Source organism: Carlito syrichta, unplaced genomic scaffold (genome assembly GCF_000164805.1).
Source record: "Carlito syrichta isolate Samal-C Ts95f unplaced genomic scaffold, Tarsius_syrichta-2.0.1 Scaffold314393, whole genome shotgun sequence".
NCBI classification, from domain to species: domain Eukaryota; kingdom Metazoa; phylum Chordata; class Mammalia; order Primates; family Tarsiidae; genus Carlito; species Carlito syrichta.
The window spans coordinates 874,369-900,762 of record NW_007258489.1 but is presented as its reverse complement, the minus strand read 5'-3'; positions in this window follow the sequence as shown (position 1 = coordinate 900,762).

Here is a 26,394-nt window from a genome sequence, read left to right as displayed (position 1 = left end):
ATTCACAATAGCCACAAAAAATGAAATACCTTGGCATCCTCCTAACCAGAGATGTGAAAGACGATTACAATGAAAACTACAAAACGCTGCTCAAAGAAATCAAAGATGACATAAACAAGTGGAAAATTATTCCATGCTCATGGATAGGAAGAATCAACATTGTTACAGTGTCCATTTTACCTAAGGCAATCTACAGATTTAACATAATACCCATCAAATTACGAACAACAATCTTCTCAGACCTAGAAAAAACAATACAGGAACTCATATGGAAGCATAAAGAACCAAGAATAGCTAAAACAATCCTCAGCAAAACAAAAAACAAAAAACAACGTAACAACAAAACAAACAAACAAAAAATCAGGAGTTATCACACTCCCAGACTTTAAACACTATTATAAATTTACAATAATCAAAACAGCCTGGTATTGGTACAAAAACAGTCATATAGACCAATGGAACAGAATTGAGATTTTGGAAGCAAAACCTCAATTTCTCAACCAACTCATCTTCAACAAAGCTTCCACCACTCACTACCGAGAACAGGAGAACCTATTCACTATATGGTCCTGGGAAAATTGGCTGACTACATGCAGATGATCGAAACAGGACCACTAACTATTCCCATACAGAAAAATTAACTCTAAATGGATCACAGACTTAAATGTAAAACCTCAAACTGTAAGAACCTTAGAACGTGCAGGAGATACTCTTATGGAAGTTGGAACTGGCAACCAATTCCTGATCAAAACCCAAAGTGCCCAGGCCATAAGAGATAAGATAGACAGGTGGGGCCTCATCAGACTGACAAGCTTCTGCAAAACCAAAGAAACCATCAAGAGAGCAGGGAGACAGCCCACAGACTGGGGAAAATATATTTCTAACTCTATGTCTGACAAAGGCCTGACATCTAGGATCTACAAGGAACTCAGATGTGCTGAAAAGAAAAAAACAAACAGCCCCATTACAAAGTGGGCAAAAGAAATTAATAGACAGTTCTCAAAAGAAGACATACGAGCAGCCAACAGATACATAAAAAAAGTTCGGCCAGGCTCAGTGGCTCAGCCTGTAATCCTGCACTTTGGGAGGCCGAGGTGAGTGAACTGCCTGAGCCTGCGGGTTTGAGACCGCCTGGGAAACTTGGTGAGACCTCATCTCTACAATAAATAAAAAAACTTAGCCGGGCATGGTAGCACGCGCCTGTAGTTCCGGCTACTTGGAAGGCTGAGGCGGAAGGATCGCCAGAGACCAGCAGGGAGAGGCTGCGGTGGCTGAGAGGGGCCACTGCACTCCAGTTTGGGTGACAGAGTGAGACTCCAACTCAAACAAAAAAAAAATAGTTCAACCTCACTAGTCATCAAGGAGATGAAGATTAAAACTACACTGAGATACCACCTAACTCCAGTCAGAATGGCCTCCATCAATACCTAAAAAATAACAGATGTTGGAGAAGCTGTGGTGAAAAGAGAACACTTCTACACTGTTGGTGTGAGTGTAAACTAGTACAGCCTTTATGGAAAACAGTGTGGCAGTTCCTAAAAGTTCTAAAAATCTACTTTCCATATGACCCTGCAATCCTCCTACTGGGAATATACCCAGAAGAACTCAGGACACTCTATAAAAAAGATACCTGCACACGTATGTTTATCGCAGCGTTGTTCACAATAGCAAGATCATGGAACCAAACCTGCTGTCCATCAAAAGAAGATTGGATTAAAAAAAGTGGTACATATACACAATGGAACATTATGCAACCATAAAAAAGAACAAAATCATGAATTTCGCAGCAACCTGGATGGAATGGGAATTTGTAATACTGAGTGATCTCTCACAGAAACAAAGATCTGAGTATCACATGTTCTCACTCATAAGTGGACCTTGAACAACTATCGTAATACTATAAGAAAAGGATTGACAGTGGTGGGAAACTATGGGGGGCGGGCAGGGAGGGGAAGGGAGGTGGGATTAATGATAGTCAATATCTGTCTGGGGATGGGGGGCACACCTCATCAACAAGGGTACTTTCACAATGCATATTTGTATACCTAATCCTTAACTGTACCCCACAATTTTAAAATAAAAAATGTTAAAAAAATAACAGATGCTGGAGAGGATGTGGTGAAAAGGGAGCACTTCTACACTGTTGGTAGGAGTGTAAACTAGTACAACCTCTGTGGAGATCAGTGTGGCAATTCCTAAAAGTTCTAAAAATCGGCCTTCCATATGATTCCACAATCCCCCTATTGGGATTATACCCGGAAGAACTCAAATCACTCTATAAAAAAGATACCTGTACACGTATGTTTATCGCAGCATTGTTCACAGTAGCAAGAAAATAGAACCAACCATGCTTCCCATCAAAAGAGGAATAGATTTTAAAAATGTGGTACATATACACAATGGAATATTATGCAGGCATAAAGAAGAACAAAATCATGATCTTTGCAGCAACCTGAATGGAATTAGAGTTTATAATACTGAGTGATCTCTCACAGAAACAAAGAGCTGAGTGTCAAATGTTCTCACTCACAAGTGGACCTTGAACAACTACTGTAATACTACAAAAAAAGTATTGACAGTAGCGAGAAACTGTAGGGGGTGGGGGACAGGGAGGTGGGATTGACAGTAGTTGATATTTGCCTGGTGAAGGGGGGGCATACCTCATCAACAAGGGTAACTGCACAATGAATATTTGTATACTTAACCCTTAATTGTACCCCATAATTTTAAAATAAATATTAAAAGAGGAAGAAAATAAAAGAATGAAAGAAATTATGCCACCATGCATTTTTCAGGCATTAAAATATATAATGCAAGTATGTTATGAAAACTTGTACCCAAATATATATACATATACATTTTTAATAAAATGGAAACATTTCTTTAAAGATACAAATCATAATCCTCACTGAAAAGAAATTAATAACTTGAATACCCCCATATTTATGAGAATCATTTAATTTATAGTTTAAAACCTTTAATAAAAGCAAACAAAAAATAAATCTTAGGTCAAATGGCTACACTGGTGAATTTTACCCAAACAATGTAGGTCCTACTCACATTTTATGCCAAAAGCTTGAAGAGAATGACATACAATATTATTAATTTTATAAGACCTATATTACTGTGATACTAAAATAATATAGAGATATACCAAGAAAGAAAATATGTATTAATATACACTATTAACACAGAAGTAAACATTCTTAACAAAAATTTAGCTAATAAAATTCAACAATGTATAAAAAAGATACATCAAGATCAAGTAGTGTTTAGACCAGCAATGCAAGTTTTGTTTATCATTTGATAATGCATAAATGAAATTTACTATTTTAACAAATGTAAAGAGAAAAATCATGTGAGCATCTCCACAGCTGTGTAAAAGCATTTTTTTTAAAAAGAAAAACCTCTTGACAGTAAAAATTGTTAGCAAATGAAGAATACAAGGAAAGTATTTCAAGATCATAAAAAGGTGTCTTCAAAAAAACCCTATAGCTAACCACATACATGATAAGAAAATACAAATTGCTTTCTTCCTAATACTTGGAGTTAAGTAGTGGAGCATCTCTTCAATGCAATTAGACAAGAAAAATCAATAAAAGACATTCATATTTTAAAAAGTAAAATTACATTTGTTTGTAGAGAAGATAATCATTTATTTTGGTATCAAATCTACAAAAGTGTTACTGGAACCAATAAGTGAATTTAGAAATGCTGTAAGGTACAAGATAAACATACAAAAAAACCCCACAATTGCATCTATCTTAGGTACAAATGATTAGAATTGAAATAAAATAAAATATTATACATAATGTCAAATCACTTATGTGATAAAGGATTTATATCCAGAATAGTTAAAAATTCAAGTATATAAAACCACTAATAAAAATTCAATTTTTTTAATAAGCAGGATTTATTGGGAGGACAGAAAAGCTCCCACAATGGGAGGGGGCCCAAAGGGGTTGCCCGAAAAAGTGTTTATAACTCCCACTTTACAGGTACACAAATAGCATAAAAGCATTTGAAGCAATACACATCATTTGCCATTTGGAAAACATAATTTAAAACCACAATAAGGTATAAGTACATGCCTATTAGAACATCAAAAATTAAAAATACCTATAAAATTGTGACAGAAAGTAGATTACTGTGCATAAGTGACTAAGAAGGAATGGGCGGGAGAAACTATAAAGAACATGAGGAAATTTGGGGAGTGATGGATATGAGGAAACTTTGGAGTAATGGATATATTTATGATCTTGGCCATAGTGATCGTTTCGTGTGTGTGTGTGTGTGTGTGTGTGTGTGTGTGTGTGTGTGTGTGTGTGAAAACTTATCAAATTGTACACTCTACATCCACAGTGACTACAGAGACAGATTTCAGAATGTGATGGAGAGTTATAAGACACATACCACTGACTTAGCATATTCATTAACATTTTTGCGATCAAATACTAAAAAATCATTTTATTACCTTAGTAAGAACGATCAATTTCTAACCCAGAAAAAAATTTGAATTTGTTATATGTAGATGTGTATACATATTTGTGTGTGTGTATTTCATGTTGAGTACAAATAATTAAGCATTATAATGAAGCAAAATATTGTATATAATAGTAAATCACTTACCTAATAAAGGTGAGAAATATATGTATACTATACATATATACATATATTATGTGTATATAATATACATACATATATATTCATGTAACATAATTTTCTTATTTTGAATAGGCTTAGATATTACTTCCATTGCATATGGCTGTTTTGAAAATAAAGTGAGTTAATGTATTAAGGTACTTACAATATTAGGCAGCCCAAAGTAAGTTCTTAAAAGCTAGATGTTATTCCTGGTGAAACGTAATTCCTTTATGTGTTAATAGTGATTTTTGAAATATCCTCAGTAAATATTTTAAATAAAATGTTATCTTCCTCTCTCAATCCAACAGTGCCCATTTGATTAATAGTCATCTCAATATCTGCCTCTCAAAATTATTATTATTTTGAGTTGGAGTCTCACTCTGTCATCCAGGTTGCAGTACAGTAGCACACTCACGGCCACCCCAATGTCAATCTGCTGGACCCTGGAGATCCTTCCACCTCAGCCTTCCAAGTTGCCCAAACTACAGGTACGCATTACCACACCCAGCTGATTTTTATTTATTTATTGTAGAGACAAGGTCTCCTCATGTTGCCCAGGCTCGAACCCGTGGGCTCAGGCAATCCTCTTGCCTTGCTCTCCCAAAGTGCTGGAATTAAAGACTTGAGTCACAGCACCTGGCCAAAATTATTATTGCAATGTACTAAATATACCTAAATAATCTGAAGAATGTATGCTTTACATTATTCATTTGTAGTAAGTTCCTTTTTATTGCCATGAAATTTTTTTGAGATTTTTTTTACTTTATTGCCTTTCCACTTTTTAAATTATAAACAAATTTTAGCATAAATAAAATTTACCTTAGAACCTCTTAAGGTAGCAGATAACTATGTGAGTAAAGTTTACTTTTTTCCATGGAGACATGCCATGTATTTTCACAGTGGAGTGAGAGAAGGAAAATTGATCTAGAAAAATTAGTTAAGGCTACTTTAAAATGCTGTTTTATTATTTTTATTACTAATTTGTCTTACTGTCTTTCATTGTCTAGTACTGGAAAAAGTCATCTGTAAATAACACAAAACTTTCTTTACAATATATAACCAATCAGAGTGCAAAAGAATAAACATCTCTAGCTGCAAATCACTACTTAAAAATGTACATATTTATGTTGTCATGATGACATTGTCAGTGTCTATATAGAATCATGATGGATGTATTAACCTGGAAAAGTAAGCTTCCTTGTCTTTTTCATTGGTCATAGGCTCCTCTTTCTGTCTCTGTCTCTCTCCATATATATATCACACATATACACATTCATATATAGTTTACACGCACACAAACTGAATATATATCCATAAAAAATACATATAAACATATCTATGCACATTTTATGTGTCTGTAATGTTTCATGTTGTATTGGAATACAGATTCTGATAGTATTAGTATATGTATACACGTACACATTTGTATATACATATTTGTGCTTATACATGCCATGGTTTGTTAATATTTTGTGTGCACTGAACTAGTACAGCATGCTTAATTTATTGTGTATTGGCATGTAAACTATACGTGAATGTTCTTTCTCTATGAGAGAAACTATAGGAGTTAGAATTGGTTAGGTGGGAAAAAAGAGGTAAATGTGAATTGTTACATGTGAACTTGGTCAATGCAAATTTTGCAAGCTGTACCTAAATTTTGTAGACCTAATGATTTTTGAAAACTATTTCCATGGCTGTTTATGTCTCATGTGGAAATCTAAATGGGATCTTACAGGAACTGGATTAAAGAATTTAGCTCTTGTCAAATATTGCTGGTCTCTGCTTTTTAATTTTTCTTTCCTCAGAGTTCTCTTGCCTTTTAATACATGCTTAGACTTAGTAGGCCAAAAGTAGAACTCTCTAGCTAATATTTTTTTTTCTCATATTGTGCAAAGGAATTCTTTAATGCTTACATGGTTATTTGAGTTTGCTGTAGAATGCTGTGTACTGCATTTTTGCTTTGAAATGAATGGTCTTTTTGTTTCAAGGTAAACAATTTTCTACAGCGTTTTGTGGCACATATTAGAAGTCATCCTATTGCTTAGATGTAGAAGAGGATTTTTAAAAAATCACTGCAGCAAACTAACTGTTTGGTCATTAATGCTTCTCTTTTTATTTTTTATTTTTTCCTTGTTTCTTTTTTGTTGGTCTTAAGTCCCCCTCTGTCCTCTACGACACATCAAGAAATGACTAGCTGGTACCACTCAGAGTGGAAGCAATTTAATCTTTGTTCAAAAAGTACTCTGTTTCTCAAAAGTCACATACACATTAGAAAGAATGGTTGATTAAATTGTTTTTGCTAGCAGTTAGACTTATCTCACGATATACTTTCTTTGTGTAGGATTTGGAACTTTCTTTCACTTGAGAGGATGAAATCAGGTTTATTCTCTCCCTGTATGTGCATGGTTGTTTTTTTTTTTCCTTTAAGTGTTTTTTCATAGAAAGAATGATTTTCAGTTGTTGTAGACATATCTTCGGTATGAAAACTTATTATTGTTCAGTATTTTAAACAGCAATGTAATATCCTATTTTTAAAATTCCAGTTGGGGCTTTGTCTTCTGGACAGTGAATAAAAGGTTGTATGCCACAAATGGCATTAGACCTCCTTGTCTGTATCATCCATTCTGTTAAACTAGATTCTGTGTATGTATTAAAGCTGGGTGAAAGATTTGGCAGAGATTGGTATGAACCAGCTGAAAAATGATGTGCTCCCCTGTTGATAGTCTAGTCTAATTTCCTTTACTTTTCTTGTAGCTTGAAAGAAAAATGACAATTGATGTTCTTTTGGACTGAGTTTAAAGATGATGAAGGAGATTTCTGTGACAATGGGTGTTGTCCAAATAAAAGACAGGAACAGAACTAGAGGCATACAAAATAGTATGTTTGTTCAGGCAATGAAAGGTCAAAGTAGAGAAAAAAATAAAGCAAATTTTTATTCTTATAAATATTGCAAAAATAGGGGTATTTAGTTTGTCTATATGCCTGGATAATCTGAAAGAGATTATCTTTTTCTGATCAAGTATTAAGCTCTTTTATGTATTTATAACTATTTTGAGAACATTTTCATAGAGCAAATAAATTAGTTTCTGTACATGTATTTAGAAATTGCTCAGCAAAAGATAGTGATATTTTAAAAATACATATGCAAAGCTTGAGCACTGAAAGTGAATAGTTGACATTTAAAAACCAAAAGTTAAAAAAATTCCAAAAAAGATATAATTTGAAAATAGGGGCAATTTAAAATAGTTTTATAATATTTGAATTATTTTGACTAATAAACAGAATGAAATCTTATAGGAAAATAAAAAAGATGCATCTTTATGAAAAACATCTGATTTTTTATTTTTATTGCTTTGTTTTCTTTTGAGTGACAGTCTCACTCTTATCCAAGCTGAAATGCAGTGGCACAATTGTGGCTCACTGCAGCCTCAGCGTCCTGGACTCAGGTGATCCTTCTGCCTCAATCTTCTGAGTAGCCGGGACTACAGGTGCATGCCACCACACTTGGCTAATTTTTTTTATTTTTTGTAAAGTCGACATCTTGCTCTAAATTTTCTTGTTGATTGATTGTACTAGAATGATATAAAATAGCACTTCAAGATAAAATTTTAGAATAGAGTTCACGGAAACTGGACACTGGGAAAAAAACATGTTTAACAATTTACAACTGATAATGTAATCATTTATAAGGATTTAAATCTTTATAATCAGAATATTTGTTACCAAATGAGTATGCAAATACTACTTTATTTTCTGTTTTTAATGTTTAATATGCTTCATGGTTTCTGTTCAATATACTTGACCAGAAAATAATTATAATACTTTTATATATAAAACAGCTGTCTTTAAATACACATTTAATTAATTACTACCATAATTATTTTTTGTCAAAGACAAATTTTTTTATGATGACAAAATTAATTATGGTTATAGGGAAAGTATGTTCATTTGCTTTGCCTTGTGCAGACGTCTGTAATATTCTATTAGAGAAATGCTTTCTGTCAAAATAGCAATTTTATTTTTGCTTTGTGAAAAATGCTTTGAAACAAAAAAAATCAATTAAATATTGTGTCTTTGTAACAATTGAGAAAGTTATTTCTTCATTTCTTCCACTTGGTATTCCCCACCCAATTTTTTTTGTCTTATTTATGTTTTTGCATAATTTCTTTTTTGGGTATAATTATAAAACTGACTGCCTCCCATGTCTCTCCATTACTGGATTACTATTTGTTTTAATCATGTATACACAAGGAGCTCTAGCCATTTTTAGTCAATAAGTTGTTGGTAATGTGTTTTTGAAAACTATACAAATGCTATCACTTTTATTAGCTATAACTACAAATTAACTATAACTAGATAGTAGCAATAATTAATTTATAAGTTCTGTTAAACAGCACCATTCTTTTTTCACACTACAATGCTAAACAAAAAAAAATCATGCTGTCTATCTGTAATGGACAACATTAGTAAACGAAAAAGAACTTGTATCTAGACTTTTTACAATAAACTAGAAAATAAAAAAATGTTTTTAGCTCCATAGGAGGAAGAGAAGAACCATATATCCTCATACTTTCAACCTGATCTTATTCCTTTGCCAAACATCAAGTGGTTACTTTGGGTTCTGTCACTTTATTTTTGGTAACTCTTCTGAAAGTTCAGATCCAAAGTTAGGAGGGATAGTAAAGATTACTGCACCTGAAATTATTTCCTCTCTAACAAAGTATAAATAACACATAATCAGCTACACATTTTCATGGACAGTGATTATTAAAAGACTGCTCTAAAGAATTTCTAATTGTAGCCAAATCCACAAAGTCTATTGCCACAAGCTATAATATACATTTAGCTTATTACAGAGTAAAGTAAACTGCTTCTAATAATACTCATTAGATTAAGATTTTTAAGAAAACCTACAAAATTTTATTTTATTAATCTTGACATAAACAGTTTTTATCTATCACTGAGTATTTTATGGAAATCACAGCATTTTCATTTATAATTCAAATTCTTTAAATGTTAAAGAATCTTGTTAAATAAACTTCTTATTTTGAGGTAATCGTAGTTTTGCATCCAGCTATAAGAAATATTACAGAAAGATGCCATATATCCTTTACCCAGTTACCTGCAATGGTAATAACCTGCAAAACTTTAGAACAATATCACAACTGGAATATTGACATAGATGCAGTTAACCTACAGTACATTTTCATTACCACGATGCTCCTTCCTATTGCCTTTATAAACCAAAATATTCCTTCACCTTAACCACTGGCAACAACTATTTGTTGTACATCTTTATAAATTTCTCATTTCAAAAATGTCATATAAATGGAATTCTACAGTGTGGAATACTTTTTAGAATCATATATATAAATATCTTTTAGAAATCATGTATTAAATATATAAATATATATATAAGATTCTAAAAGGTATTCCACACTGTAGAATATATTTTTTTTACTAAGCATAATTCTCCGGTGATTTATCCAGGCTGTTGCGTAAACATAAGTTTTTATTTTTCTGGGATAGATGCCCAGCAGTGCAATTGCTGGGTCATATGATAATTGCATGCTTAACTCTTAAGTAACTGTCAAACTGCTTTCAGAGTGACTATATTATTTTACAGGCACACTAGAAACATATGAGTGATATAGTTTCTCTGCCTCACCAACATTTGGTATTGTCACTAATGTTTATTTTTGTCATTTTGATAGGTGTCCAATCATATCTCATCTGTGGCTTTAATTTGCATTCTCCAATAGCTAATGACATTAAACATCTTTTTATGTGTTAATTTTCAATTAGTATAGGTTATTTTGTGAAATAGTTCTTCATATCTTTTTTCCATTTTTGTAATTGGATTGCTTTACTCTTATTTTTATTGTTGTTACTATCGAGTTTTGAAAGTTATCTATGTATTTTAAACACCAGACCTGTGCTGGATATGTGGTGTGAACATATCTTTTCCTTCTCTGGAGCTTGTCTTTTCATTCTCTTTACAAGGTCCTTTGCGGAATAAAAAGATTTTAATTTTGATAAAGTCTGGCTTATCAACTTTTTATTTTATGGATCACGCTTTTGGTGTAAAGTTTAACTCAGCCTAATCTTAGATCTCAACAAGTTTCCCCTAGTTTTCTCTACATTTAAGTCTATGATTCATTCTGAGTTAATTTTGTATGAAGTTTGAAGTTTACAACCAGTCTTTTGTTCTTTTTTTTTTTTTTTGGTCTAAAGAAGTCCAAACGTTTCAGCATGATTTGATGGAGTTCCTTCATTGAACTGATTTTGCACTTGTGTCAAAAATCAGTTGGGCATATTGCTATTAGTCTTATTTCTGGTTTATCTCTTCTGTTCCATTACTATATGTGTCTATCTCCCACTAAAAAATAAAGTCTTGAGTATTGCAGCTATGAGATGAAATTGGTTAGATTCCTCCCTTTATTATTTGCTTCAAATTGCTTTAACTAAGTTATTTTGCCTTTCCATATACAGTTGACCCTTGAAAAACAGAGGTTTGAACCAAGCAGGTCAGTCGGTATCTCTCTCTTTCTATTTGTGTGTGTGTATGTGTGTGTGTGTGTGTGTGTGTATCCCTCTTTTTCTTGCCTCTGCTTCTACTTCCTTCACATCTTCCACTTCTACCACCCTTGAGATAGCAAAACCAACTCCTTTTCTTCCTCCTCCTCCTCAGTCTACTTAATGTGAAGATGACAAGGCTGACTGTCTTTGTAATAATTCATTTATATTAATAAACTAAATATATTTTCTTCCTTATAATTTCCATGAAAACATTTTCTTTTTTCTAGCTTACTTTATTTTAAAAACACAGTATAAAATACATATAGCATAAAAACTGTCTGTTAAAGACTGCTGATCTTCTAGAAAAGGCTTGTCAACAGTAGACTACTAGTAAAGTTTTTGAAAAGTCAAAAGTTATATACAAATTTTTGACTGCATGGGGGTTGGTACCACTAATGCCCATACTATTCAAAGGACAGCTGTACGTTTTAGAATAATCTTGTTTATATAAACAGCTTGCTAGAATTTGGACAAAAATGCTGTGGAAAATGTATACCTGTTGGTGGAGAATGGATATTTTTACTATGTTGAATTTACAGTCATAAAAGCGGTTTATCTTTTTATTTATGTCTACTTTGATTTATTTCATTGATGTTTTCTAGTTTTAGCATATAAATCCTATTTTAAAAATATAAAGTATAATAGTATAAAGTATAAATTTTGAAAGACTATAAATGGCATTGTACTATTACTTTTGATATTTCCAAGTTCCTTGCTAGTATATAGATACATAACTGATTTTTGTATGTTGATCTTACATCCCGCAACATTGCTAAGCTCAGTTATTCGTTCTATTTTTTCCCCACAGATTTCTTAGAAATTTTACATAGACAATCTGGTCATCTGCAAATAGGGACTCTTTTTCCTGATTCACAAATATTTTCTTGCCTATTGCAAAAGTTTTCAGTGTTATGTTAAATAAGATTAATGGCAATGGACATGCTTGTATTTTTATTCTAAGAGGAAAAGTATTCTGTTTTATTTTTTTAAGTACTTGGTAGTGTTCTCCAGTAAACTATCTGGGCCTGGAGATTTTTTTTTTCTAGAGGTTTCAGAATGTGAATACACTTTCTTTAATAGTTGAAGGTGTATCCAAATTATCTATTTCATATCAGGTGAGCTAAGCTGCTTGCACTTTCAAATAATTGACCTATTTCAACAAGTTGTCCAATTTATATATGTAGAATAGTTTGTAGCCTTATTTGCCTTTTGCTGTTTGAAGGGACTATAGTGATATGCCATTTAAAAAAATATTGGTCATTGTTTGAGATTCTCCTTTGAGATCCATTTGGTTCTTGGCATGACAAGTAATTTTCTAGACTTACACCATACACAAAAATGAACTCAAAATGTAAAAAAAAAAAAAAATTGGATATGTAGGTTATTATATAACTAGACTCTCAGTCTTACTTAAGTCTTTATTTTACTTGGCTCTCTGATTTGCCTTTTTGGAGGAAGGGGGAATGCTGTCCCATTACATCCAAAATGGAATCGAAATTCAGATTCCACAGTTAGTTTTTATTAACACCTGAGATGGGGAGGTCATCCCTACGAGTACTGATAAGGGATGAAATTCCTTGTTTCCCATTGGAGTACTTCTCAGTAGTGACTGAGGTTTACCTTGTTATTGTTCTGTACATTGACTCACTTGACACCACTGGATATGTGACTTCATTACCACTGGGAAATGGTAAGTGTTCTGACTCGCCCCTGACCATTAGAGCATGTCACGTATATGAAAACAAAACAATCGTGTAACACAAACAATGTTTTATCAGAAAAGAGTGCTTTCAAATGACAATGCAATCTTCTAAGTAAAATATTAATGGTCTCAAATTCACACCACAAAAAAAATCATTGAATTGGAAGATAAAATTTAAAAAAAAATTAGAACAAGGAGGAAAGGAATAACAATTAAATAATAATGATAATAATATTTTATTTGTTGTCTTTTTTGTTTGTTTGTTTGTTTTTTGAGTTGGAGTCTCACTCTGTCGCCCAGACTGGAGTGCAATGGCTGCTCCCGGCCACCGCAGCCTCGCCTGCTGGGCTCCAGCGATCCTTCCGCCTCAGCCTTCCGAGTAGCCGCAATTACAGTCATGCGCTACCACGTCCGGCTGATTTTTTTTTTTGATTTATTGTAAAGATGAGGTCTCACTGCCCAGGCAGGTCTCGAATCCACGGGCTCAGGCAATCCACTCACCTCAGCCTCCCAAAGGCGTGGGATTACAGGCTGAGCCACTGAGCCCAGCTAATGATAATAACGTTAATAAAAATAGTAAATCCCAAGATATCGCCTTAAAGCAAGATGGTGAAGTAGAAGGGCCTAGTCTCACTTTCCTCTCATGGACACATATTCCAATAACAACAGACAGATCATTTATTTTTGTGCAAAATCTAGAAACTAGCTGAGTCTATGCACCCAGTTTAGTACAAAACCAACCATGTCAAATTCAATAGGAAAACTGGAAATACACTGTCACCATAATCCCCACTTCCTCCTTATTTTACGGTAGTGCCATAAAATAAGGAGGAAGCCCCAACCTCCCGGCTTCTGTCTCTGAGGAGTCAAAGAGTTGGACAATACACACAATGTCCCAAATTTTCTTTGGTTGCCTGAGAGACCAGCTCCTATCTCACCTGTCTTGGGCTTCTAATGGGATGCAGCACGCATGAGATACCCGGGAGCTACAGAGAACAAAAATAGCTGCTCAAACTACAACGTGCCACTCATTATAGCTCCCCCTTCTGGCTCAAGAGAAACAGCTCCTAACTTCCCTGAAGAGGAAAAAAAATGGACATAGTATCAAACATTCCATATTTTCCAGATGCTGCTTGTGGACCTGAAATTATCTCACTAGTCTTCAAGCACTGATGGGACAAGGCATACTCTAAATATTTGGAGAACACTAAGAAAAAAACCAGTGATTATAACTAGCACAAAATATGGGAGGTATACAGAAGCTCTGGCTGAATTGATTGGTGAAGGTCTTCTTTTGTATAAAGCCAATCCATGAAGACTGCAAGAGGTGGCATTTTTTTCTAATGCATAAATATCAACACAAAAGTGAAGGAAAAGCAACAGGAGAACATGACTGAATCAAAGAAAAAAGATCAAACTTCAGAAACTGACCCTAATGAAATGGCAATATAGCTATTATAAAAATGCTTAGTGAGTTTGTATGACCAAAGTGAGAACAAAGAAACAACGTATGAACAAAGGAATAGAAAAATTTAAATAGAACAAAACAGAATTCTTGAGTACCATAATAACTGAATTGAAAACTTAAAAATAAGTTCAAAAGCAGAATCAGCCAAGCAGAAGAAAGGATTAGTAAACTCAAAGTCAAATTATATGTAATTATACAGTAAAAAGAAAAAGAAAACAAAAAGAGTGAAGAAAGCTTTAAGAACTTACAAGACACCATCAAATGGACCAATATATGTATCATGGAGTTCATAGAAGGAGAAAAGAGAGAGAAAGAAACAACATGTATATTCAAAGAAATAGTGATGAAACTTCAAAAATGGAGAAGGAAATAGCCAAATTCAGGAACTTCAAAAGGCTACAAATAAGATAAATATAAAGAAATTCATACCAATACACATCATAATCCAACTGCTAAAAGTCAAAACAGGCCGGGTTCGGTGGCTCAGCCTGTAGTCCCTGTACTTTGGGAGGCCGAGGTGTGTGAATTGCCTGAACCCACAGGTTCGAGACCCACCTGGGCAACTTGGTGAGACCTCATCTCTACAGTAAATCAAAAAATTAGCCGGGTGTGGTATCGCACACCTGTAGCTCCAGCTACTTGCAAGGCTGAGGTGGAAAGATCGCCGGAGCCCAGAAGGTCGAGGCTGCAGTGTCCAGGAGGGGCCACTGCACTTCAATCTGGGTGACAGAGTGAGACTCCAACTCAAAAAAAAGGAAAAAAAGTCAAAACAAAGAAATAATTCTTAAAGCAGCGAGAAAAAATAAATAAACTCCTCATGTACGAGAGAACTGCCATAAAACTATTGGCAAGGCAGAAGGGAGTAGAATGATATATTCAAAATGCTGGGAAAAAAATGAAATCCTGTTAACCAAGAATAATATACCTAGCAAAATATTCCATCAAAAATAAAGGACCAATAAAGACTTTCTTAGACAAAAAATAAAATGCAGAGGAAGAAATGAATCCAAAAGAAATTTAATTAAACAAAACAATCTTGAAAAAGAAGGACAAAGTAGGAAACATCACACTTCCTAATTTCAAACGATATTATAAAGCTACAATAAACAAAACAGTGTGGTACTAGCATAAAGATAGATATATATATATCTATCTTTATGTATATATAAATAAAATTATCATTACTATATATATCTGAAGAATAGAAAGTAGAAATAAACGCACACCTATAGGGGGTGGTATAAAAAATAGTGGATATTCACATATATTAATAAATAACAGAGTGAATTCTTATACTGTACACAAAAAATTAACTAGAAGTGTAAAAAGAAAACTGTAAAATACTTAAAACTGTAAAAATCCTGGAAGAAAACATAGGGAAAAATTTTTATGACATGGATCATTGCAATAATTTTTTTGATATGATACCAAAGGCATCAGCCACAAAATTAAAATAGACGTATGACTATGTGAAACTAAAAACGTACTTATAACATCACAAAGGAAAAAATGAAAATGGGGGGAACCTAGGAATGGAAAAACAATTGCAAACCATATAGCTGATGGGGGACTAATATTCAAAGTATATAAGTAAATTCTACAAGTTAATAGCAAAAAATCAATTAAAACTTGTCTAAAGAGTTAAACAGACATTGCTCCAAAAATATACAAATGGCCAACGAGTGTATGAAAAGATTCTCCACATTGCTAATCATCAGAAAACTGCATATTAAAAGCACAATGAAATAGCACCTCACATCTACTAAGTTGGTGATTATGTAGTTTTTAAAAAGACAGCAAGTGTTGGTATGGATTTGGAGAAAACTGATTTTTTTGTACATTGTTGGGATGGAAATGAAAAATGGTACAGTCGCCATTGAAAACAGTATGTAGTTTTCTTAACAAATTAAAAATAGCACTACCATATAAACCAACAATTCCACTGGTGCATATCTGTCCAAAAAAATGTATATCAGGTTCTCAAAGAGATGCTAGCACTCTTATGTTCATTGAAGCGCTATTCACAATAGCCAAGATGTGAAAATAACTTAAATGCCCATTGATAGATGAATGAATAAAGAACATATGCTACACAAATACTATAATAGAATATATTTTTTATTTTTTGCATATTTTTAATTATAAAGATGTGGGATACAATTTAGGGTTAGATATACAAACGTTGATTATGCAGGTACCCTTGTTGATGAGGTATGGCCCTCCCTCCCCTAGCATTTCCCTCAGCTGCCAATCCCACCCCTTCTCCCCTGGCAGTTTCCCATTACTGCCAATCCCTTTCTTATAGTATTATAATTGTTCAAGTTCCGCTTTTGTGTGAGAACATATGGTACTCTGTTCTTTGTTTCTGTGCTAGATCACTGAGTATGATTGACTCTAAATCCATCCAAGTTGCTTTGAAGACCATATGTTTGTCCTTCTTATGGCTGCATAATATTCTATTATGTATATGTACCACATTTTTTTTAATCCAGTCCAGCTTCGATAGGCAAGTTTCATGTTTTTGCTATTGTGAATAGAGCTGCAACAAACATACATGTGCAGGTATCTGGTTTGTAGAATGATTTGAGTTCCTCTAGTAGGGAATTGCTGGGTCATATGGAAGGTCAATTTCTAGTTCTTTCAGAAATTGCCACACTGTCTTCCAAAGAGGTTATACTAGTTTGCATTCCCACCAGCAGTGTAGAAATGTTCCTTTCTCTCTGCATAATCGCCAGTATCTGTTGTTGTTTGTTTCATGAATGATGACCATTATTACTGGGTTTATATGGTATCTTAATGTGGTTTTGATTTGCATTTCTCTGATGACGAGTGAGGCTGAGCACTTTTTCATGTGTCTGTTGGCTACCCATATCTTCTTTTGAGAAGTGTATATTCATGTCTTTTGCCCACTTTTTAAAGGGCTATTTGTTTTTTTTTTCCTTTTGGCGTGTTTGGGTTCCTTGTAGATCCTAGATGTTAGGACTTTGTCAGATATACAGTTGGCAAATGTTTTTTTCTCATTCTGTGGGCTGTCTCCCTGTTCTCTTGATGGTTTCTGTTGCTTTGCAGAAGTTTGAAGTTTGATAAGGTCCCACCTGTCTACCTTATTTCTTAACATATGGGCATTTAGGGTTCTGAATAGGAATTGGTTACCAGTAACAATTTCCATAAAGATGTCTCCTGCGTCTTCTAAGATTCTTATAGTTTGAGGCTTTACGTTTAGGTCTTTGATCACTTTAGAGTTAATTTTTGTGTATGGTGATAGGTAGGGGTACTGTTTCAGTCTTCTGCAGGTGATCAGCCAGTTTTCTCTGCACCATTTACTGAATAGGTTCTCCTCTCCCCAGTGGTTGTTGTTGGAGGCTTTGTCAAAGATGAGTTGGTTGAGAAATTGAAACTTTGTTTCCAGAATCTCTATCCTGTTCCATTGGTCTATGTGCCTGTTTTTGTACCAATGCCAGGCTGCTTTGATTACTCTAGCCTTGCAGTAAAGTTTGGAGTCTGGAAGTATAATACCTCCTTTGTTTCTTTTGCTAAGGACTGTTTTGGCTATTCATGGTCGTTTGTGTTTCCATATGAATTTCTGCATTGTTATTTCTAGGTCTGAGAAGAATGATGTTGGTAATTTAATGAATATTGCATTGAATCGGTAGAATGCCTTTGGTAGGATGGACATCTTGACAATGTTGATTCTTCCTATACATGAGCATGAAATATTTTTCCATTTGTTTGTGTCTTCTTGGATTTCTTTGTGCAGTGTTTTGTAGTTCTCATTGTGGAGGTCTTTCACTTCTCTGGTTAGGAAGATGCCGAGGTATTTCTTTTTTGTGTGTGTGACTATTGTGAATGAGATTGGCTTTTAATTTGGGTCTCTGCCTGCTTGTTGTTGGTGTATAGGAATGCAAATGTCTTTTGCACATTTATTTTGTATGCTGAGACTTTGCCAAAGTCCTTCATCAGTGCAAGCAGGTTTTTGACAGATTCTCTTGGATTTTTAAGGTATAGGATCATGTCATCAGCAAAGAGGGATAACTTGACTTCCTCTTTTCCTATTTAGATAACCCTGATTTCCTTCTCTGTCGAATTGCCTGAGCTAGGACTTCCAACACAGTGTTGAACAAGAGGGGTGACAGTGGGCAATCTTGTCTTGTTCCAGTTTTCAGGGGAAATGTTTCCAGTTTCTGTCCATTTAGCAATGTGTTAGTTGTGGGTTTATCGCAAAAGACACTTACTAGATTTTGAGATATGTTCCTTCTATACCGAGGTGTTTGAGGGTTTTATCAAGAAGGGATCCTGAATTTTATCAAAAGTTTTTTTCTGTATCTGGTGATATAATCATGTGGTTTTTGTTTTTACATGTGTTGATGTATTTAATTACATTTATGGCCTTGCGAATGCATCCTGGGGATGAAACCTACTTAGTCATGGTGGGTGACTTGTTAGATGTGTTTTTGGATCTGATTTGCTAGAATCTTGTTGAGGATTTTTGCATCTATGTTCATAAGGGATATTGGCTTGTAGTTCTCTTTTTTTGTTGGATCTTTACTCAGTTTGGGTATCAGTGTGCTGTTAGCTTAATAAAATGATTTGGGGAGAATTCCATCCTTCTCAATTGCCTGGAATACTTTCAATAGGATGGGTACCAGCTCCTTGTATGTTTTATAGAATTCTGCTGAAAAGCCATCCGGTCCAGGGCTCTTTTTGTAGGTAGTTTTCTTATGGCAGAATCAATTTCTTGGGTTGTTATTTGTCTATTTAGTGTCTCAGTGTCTTCTTGTTTCAACCTGAGAAGGTTGTGTGATGTCAGAAAGTCCTCCATTTCATTTAGGCTATCAAGTTTGTTTTCATATAGTTGTACATAGTAATTTCTGATAATCTTTTATGTTTCTTTGAGGTCAGTTGTGACTTGAACTTTTGTATTTCTGATTGTGTTTATTAGGGCTTTTCCTCTCTTTTTCTTGGTCATTCTGGCTAGGGGTCCATCAATCTTGTTAATTGCTTCAAAGAATCAGTTTTTTGTTTTTTAGATGTTTTCTACAATATTTTTGTCTTCTGTGTCCCTTATTTGGGGTCATATTTTGGTGATTTGGATACTTCTGCTAAAGTTGGGCGTTTTTTTGGTATTCTTTTTCCAGGTCCCTTAGTTGATTTGTTAGGCTCTCAACTTCAGATCTTTCTGTTTTCTTGAAGTGCGCTCACAGAAGTGGTAAATTTTCCTCTTAGAACTGTTTTCATGGTATCCCAGAGGTTTTGGTAAGATGTTTCTTCATTTTCATTTGTTTCCAGGAATCTTTTAATTTCTGCTTTGAATTCATTGCTGACCCAATAGTTGTTTCACATCATGCTGTTTAGTGTCCATGTCTTTGTGGGCTTTGGGGAAATTTTTTTGGTGTTGATGTTTATTTTTATTCCAGTGCTCTGAGAATGTGCATGGCATGATTTCAACCTTATGGAATTTGTTTATGCTTGATTTATGGCCAAGGATGTGATCGATCTTGGAGTACATTCCATGTGGTGATGAGTAGAATGTATATTCGGTGGTTTTTGGGTAGAATAATCTGTAGGTATCTATTAAGTCCATTTGGTTGAGTGTCAAGTTTAGGTTCTGGATCTCCTTGTTGATTTTTTGCCTTGTTGATCTAACTAGGGCTGTTAGTGGGGTATCCAAATCCCCTGCTATAACAGTGTTAGAGTCAATATCTTTTCTTAGCTTACTTTGTAGTTGTTTTATAAATTCTGTTGCTCTTGTGTTGGGTGCATATATGTTTAGAATGGATATTTTTTGTTGATGGTTGACCTTTTTAACATTATGTAGAGTCCTTTTGCATCTTTTTAAATTGTTGATAGCTTAAGGTTGTTTTGTCTGATATAAAGATTGTAACTCTTGCCTTCTTTTATGATCCATTTGCCTGGAAACTCATTTTCCATCCTCTAACTTTGAGTCTGTGTGCGTCCCTTGTATTGATATGAGTCTCTTGGATGCAGCAAATAATTGGGTCATGGTTTCTTATCCAGTTTGCCATTCTGTGTCTTCTCAGTGGTGTATTTAGTCCATTCACATTCAGGCTGGTTATTGAATTGTGATTATTTATTGCTGTCATGAAGTTCTTATAATGTTTTTTCTTTGCTTGTTTTCTTTTGGCTTTGGGGCTGTTGTATGTGTGTTCTCCATTGATTCTAGCTCTGGTGTTCTCTTGGGAAGTGTGTAATCAGTCTTTTTTCTCTTTTTTCTGTGCTTAATACCTTTTTAAGTGTCTTCTGTAGAGCTGGTCTGGAAACTGCTGCATAATCTCTTAGGGATTGGATGTCTGGGAAGGATTTTAATTCTTCATCACTGATGAAGCTGAGATTGACTGGATAGGAAACTCTTGGTTGAAATTGTCTATCTTTGAGGACTTTGAAATAGGGCTCTAGTCCCTTTTTTGCTTGTAGTGTTTCTGCTGATAGGTCTGCTGCTATTCTGATTTGTTTTCCCCAGTAGGTAGTCTGACCTTTCTCTCTTGCTGTCTTTAGGATTTTTTCTTTTGTGCCTACTTTTTGTAAGTGAATTACTATGTGTCTAGGAGTTGGTCTTCTCATTTGATGTCTTGTGGGGGTTCTCTGAATCTCTTTTGCCTGGCTGGTCAAATCTCTGGCAAGATGAGGAAAGTTTTCTTCAATTACTTCCTGGAATACTTGCTCCAACTTGTTCTCCATTTCTCTTTCTTCTTCTGGGATACCAATCAGGCATAGGTTCTGCCTCTTGATATCGCATATCTCTTGTAGGCTTTGTTCTTTTTTCTGAGTCTTCTTTCTTTCTTTTTTTTTTTTTTTTACAGATCAGGTTAATTTTGTGTTCTGGTCTTCAAGTTCTGAGATTCTTTCTTCAGCTAGATTAATTCTGCTTTTCATGGTTGTCATCTTGTTATTTATTTCCTGGATGAAATTTTTATTGCCAAAATCTCTGTTACAAATTCTCTCAGCATTGCATCTTATCTTTCTTGGGTCTTATTTACTCTTTCCATCCATTCCCTAATCCCTATCACATTCTGAGGCCATTCCTTGGTGACTTACATTGTTTGGGCACATGGTCTAATTTTTCAGAAGTTTTGTCTTTGGTACACTTGAAGTTTTCTAAGATCTTCCTTTGGTTTTTCCTCATTGTGACATATCTCTTGTTTTTCTCTTTATTTCTGTTATTCAGTGTCAGTGGGAGAGGCTTTCCCTTCTGATGTTTACTCAGTCTTTCTATTCTTCCCTGATTCGGGCTCTGGAATTGTTCTATGGTGGATGGGAAGCTTTGTTGTCTCTTGTAGTTTTTGAAATCCAACTAAAGTAGGGGATGGGGCACTAGGATCAGAAACTACTTGCAAATTACAATTGTCACTTATTGTGGTACCTGTTCTCTGAGATTCACTCCCCACCACCACTCTATATGATGATGCAAAGCAGAAACCAATGGAAAAAACAATTGAACATACACAGACACAGAATACATACACACCCCCAAACAAACTGGAATATCAACAAAGTGTAACAAAACAAACAACAACAACAACAACAAAAAATCCCCAAGAAAACTAAACACATACACACATGCCTAGCACAAAGTAAATAGAGAGGGGATAATAAAAAAGGAATTAAGATCAAACCCTCACACATATATTGACACACACCTTAAATTATAAAAAAATGAAAATTATAAAAAAAGAAGAAAAAAGGACAAAAACCAAACTAATAACAGCAAAATTGAAAGATGAATGTTCAATCATTCATATATGCACATAAACAGAAAACAACAAATAAAAGAAGAAAGAAACAGGAAAAAAATTGGGGGGCTGCAGCACAAACCCTCACATACACATCAATGCATTCATGCACACAGGAAAAATATTTTAAAAATAATTGAACTAACAAACAAAGAATTTTTAAAAAATTAAAAAATAAAATAAAAAGTTAAAAAAAAAATCCTGCCCTCTTGTGGCAGGCCCTGTATTATTCCTCTAATCAAGTCTCTCCTGCAGAGCCACCTTTTTTACTCTCTCCTCAGTGTCCGGAGCAGGGAAGGAGGAGGGGCAGTAGAAGTGAGTAGGGTTGCAGTCTTCCCCTCCCACACTCTATGGTTAGGGAGAGCTCCTTCCGTGAGGAGGTGCAGGGTTGTCTGTTCCCCAGGTATGTACTCGCAGGAAGTGCCCCAGCCAGGCCTATCTTGAAATGGAGTTTTCCTATTGTGACTGATGTCCAGGCTCCGCCTGGGTTTGTCTCTCTCAGTTGTGGGCCAGCTATGTGGGTCTGACATTCAGAGGATTGCTGGGGAGGAAGGGGTTTGGGTCAGCCCCAAACTCACCACTGATCTCTTTGGAGTCCTTCTTCATCCTTTTCTGGCCACACACTTTGTGTTGCGGTTGGATCAGTGTAGGGGATGGCTGCCTAGAACTCAGCACTCACCAGGTCCCTCCGAAGTTTGTGCTTTCAGGATATTCCTTCTGGGTCAAGATCAATCCCTGAGTAGTTGATCCACCAGTCATAGAGATCGGATCTAGTGCTCCAGAGTGAACAAGTTGGAGCACTTTCTTGCCCCGCCTTCAAGATGGTGGTGGGTTGTCTCTCTTGTCCTCTTCTGTGGGACTTTGCCTCTAGACTCCCTCTGCAGCCCCTGCTACCAGTGCCCTCCCAGACACTGAAGTGGTGAGGCATAGCCTGGAGCTGGCAGTCTCTCCTGCCAATGGTGAGAGAGAGCCTGGGGTGACAGTTTCTCCCCACTGCTTTTCACAGGAAAACTGTCCATTTAAAAAATAAGTGGCACTTGGCTTCTGTGAACTTCGAAGAGCCAGGGACCAAGCAGAGAAGTTGCAGCACCAGCTATTGCACCAGGGGCCTGGCCACTTGCTCTTGACCCCCCACTTAGATATCTCCTAGCATTTTCTTCCCAGGGAGGGTTTTGTTGATTTAAAAAGAAAGAAAGAGAGAGAGAGAGAGAGAGAGAGAGAGGAAGAAAGAAAGAAAGAAAGAAAGAAAGAAAGAAAGAAAGAAAGAAAGAAAGAAAGAAAGAAAGAGGCACTCGACTTCTGCATCCTGGGAATCACTAGGGTCCAAGCCCAGCAGCTGTGGCACGAGCCACTGCACCAGGAGAGCCCTGGCTGCTACCTCCCTAGCATTCACTCAGTCAGTCACTCACACGCCCACTTGCTCATCAGCACATACACAAAATTTTCCATACGCTCACTCACTCACACCGGGCCTCACATAGTCCGACTGGCTTGGCCACCATCTTCCAGTAACTCTACAATAGAATATTATTCAACCTTAGAAAAGAAGGAAATTCTTTAATATGTGATAAGACGGATGAACCTTGAGGACATTATACTAAATGAAATAATACAGTCATAAAAGAACAAATACTGCATAATTACACTTATAGGAGGGATCTTAAATATTCAAATTATAGAAGTAGAGAGTGGAATGGCGATTTCCATGGGATACAGCAAGAGGAAAACAGGAGTTGCTAAACAGTGGGTATAAAGTTTCAGATATACAAGATAAGTAAGTTCTAGTGATTTACTTTATATAGTTAATAATGCTGAATTAGATTATGCCTAAAGCTAATAATGTTACATTGTACATTTTCAAAGTGTAGATCTCATGATAAGTGTTCTTACTACGATGAAAATAAAAATTAATAGTCATGATAATAATACTAGGAAGAAGGAGGAAGCGGAGGAGGAGGAGAAAACAGTCCTGAGAGGCACATTGAGAGACTGTTATGCATTAATATCATTTCCAAATGTGGGGTTAGTATGAAGAAGATGCAACAACCAACCAATAATGATAACCGCATTCAAAACTTTAAACAATTGAAGAAAAACTGGGAATTTTTGACTTAAGATTTCACAAAGAGCTAATAAAAAATTAAAAAATATATATTAGCAAAATCTCTGAATTTTGAAATTTTAAAAGAATATGTTAAGACTTAAAAAAGTGAGATATGAAAGTTTAAAATGGTTGAATTAAATCACTATTAATTATAGACAATATGTTTTTTACTTAAGAATGCCAAGAAAACTCCAAAAATAATTAAAATAATTCAGTTAAATGTCCTGTTTCAAGATATTTATAAGATTAAATGTCATTCATATAATAATATAACAATAACAAGATTTATTTACCTCTTACTGCGTTCCAGTATTTTGTGATTTGCTTTTCATAGATTATCTTACAACAGCATTATGAGGTAGTTATTATTGTTATTCTCACTTTACAGTAGAGGCATAGAGGAAATAAGTAACCTGTCCAAGTTTACACTGCTGGTAAGCAGCACATACACGGTACATAAACATTATTTTCTCTCCTAAAAAACAAGGTTAAAATCCACAAGAATTCTTATTTGCATACATAAATTAGGTTTCATTGAGAAAATGATATTAATCATGAGATTGGGGGCCAAGAAGAGAGACAGGAGCTGGCATTAGGCAGGAGATGTAGAACAAATCTGATTCCTAGAGAAAGATTTTGGATGTCTCTGGCTTTTGCCCCTTGAGTCTTTACTCACTAAGTCTGCAAAATAGACTAGATTGTTCCATCTTGTTCCAAGTGTCCACTCCTGTGTTGTTGGCTGGATGGAGAAACAGGGTGAAAGCCAGTTGACTAAAAGCCTCACTACAAATACATAGAGTTGTGCAAGCAGAATTCTGCAAGAACAGAGTACAAGAAAACATAAATTATGTATACATTTGAGACCTGGAGTCTTTAGGGGGGAAGAAGAGAAGAAGGAGGCAATAGCAGGCAGTGTAAATCCACTACCACAGTAACAAATGAATTGATTTCCTGCTGGCACCTGAACATAATATCTGCTTTAAAGATTACTTGAGGGCACATTGAAGAGTCTTATGCGGGTAACTTTCTATCTAGGATTCAATCTAAGTGGCTTTTGCTCTTTCTATCTTGAAATCAAATCAAAGAGATGACCCTGAATAGAAGTACACTCAAGAGAGTTTGAGAGATCTAAATATTGTTTTTTACTCAAACTAGAGACTTTTTAAAGTACACCTCTTATAATGCCATCAGTCATTGCACAGAAGTTTAAATTTTATGAACAGAATTATATGCTCAATTAAATAGTTGTCAGTTTAGTGTCATCAGTTTTATTAGTGGTGGGATGCCTTTGATTTGAATCATTTTGATATTTGTAGTGTCTTAAGACTGTGACTAGTCAATTAAGATATTACAGAAATTTAAATAAATATATATTTTCAATGTGTCATAGTACTTCCAAATATGGGCTGGGTAGTCAGAATATATTAAAAAGAAGAAACAATCAACAAATAATAACCACAATTAAAAAGTTTGAAAAGTTTAAGAAAAACTGGGAATTTAAAATAAGATTTCATAAAGAATTAGGAAAAAATAAAAAACATATTAGTAAAATAGTTTTATTCAGTAAAACCTCTGAAATAAATGTCTTGTGTAAACCAAAATTTCTTATCTTGGCATTATTGACATTTTGGGATGATATTTGCTTGGCAAATGGGGACTGTCCTATGCATTGTAGGACATTTACCAGAGCTTCTGGCCTTTACTCACTAGATGCCAGTAGCACCCTTACAGCTTGACCATTGAACATGTTTCAAAACATTGTCAAATGTCTCCTGAAGGGCAAAAAGCCCTCAGTTGAGAACCACTATTGTAGATAAAGGAGGGAATTATTGACAACGGAATTAGCAGAACACTTTAAATACATGCTATAAATTATTGGTAGGTGATAAAGTTAAAAGAACAAAGTTCTACTGATTGATCTAAGAAGGGCTAACTTCAGTGTTTTGTAAGAACTTAGCATGCATACTCTTTAATCAGAAAACCATCATAGAAAGTGATTCTCAACTGTGGATGCACAATTAGAATAATCTGTGAAATTTTAGAAAAATACTAATTTGGGAACTGCAATCCAAATCAATTCTATCAGAAATTTTGGTGATAAACCCAGGCGTTTTTATTTTTGAGAATTTCCCCCAAAGGATTCTAGTAT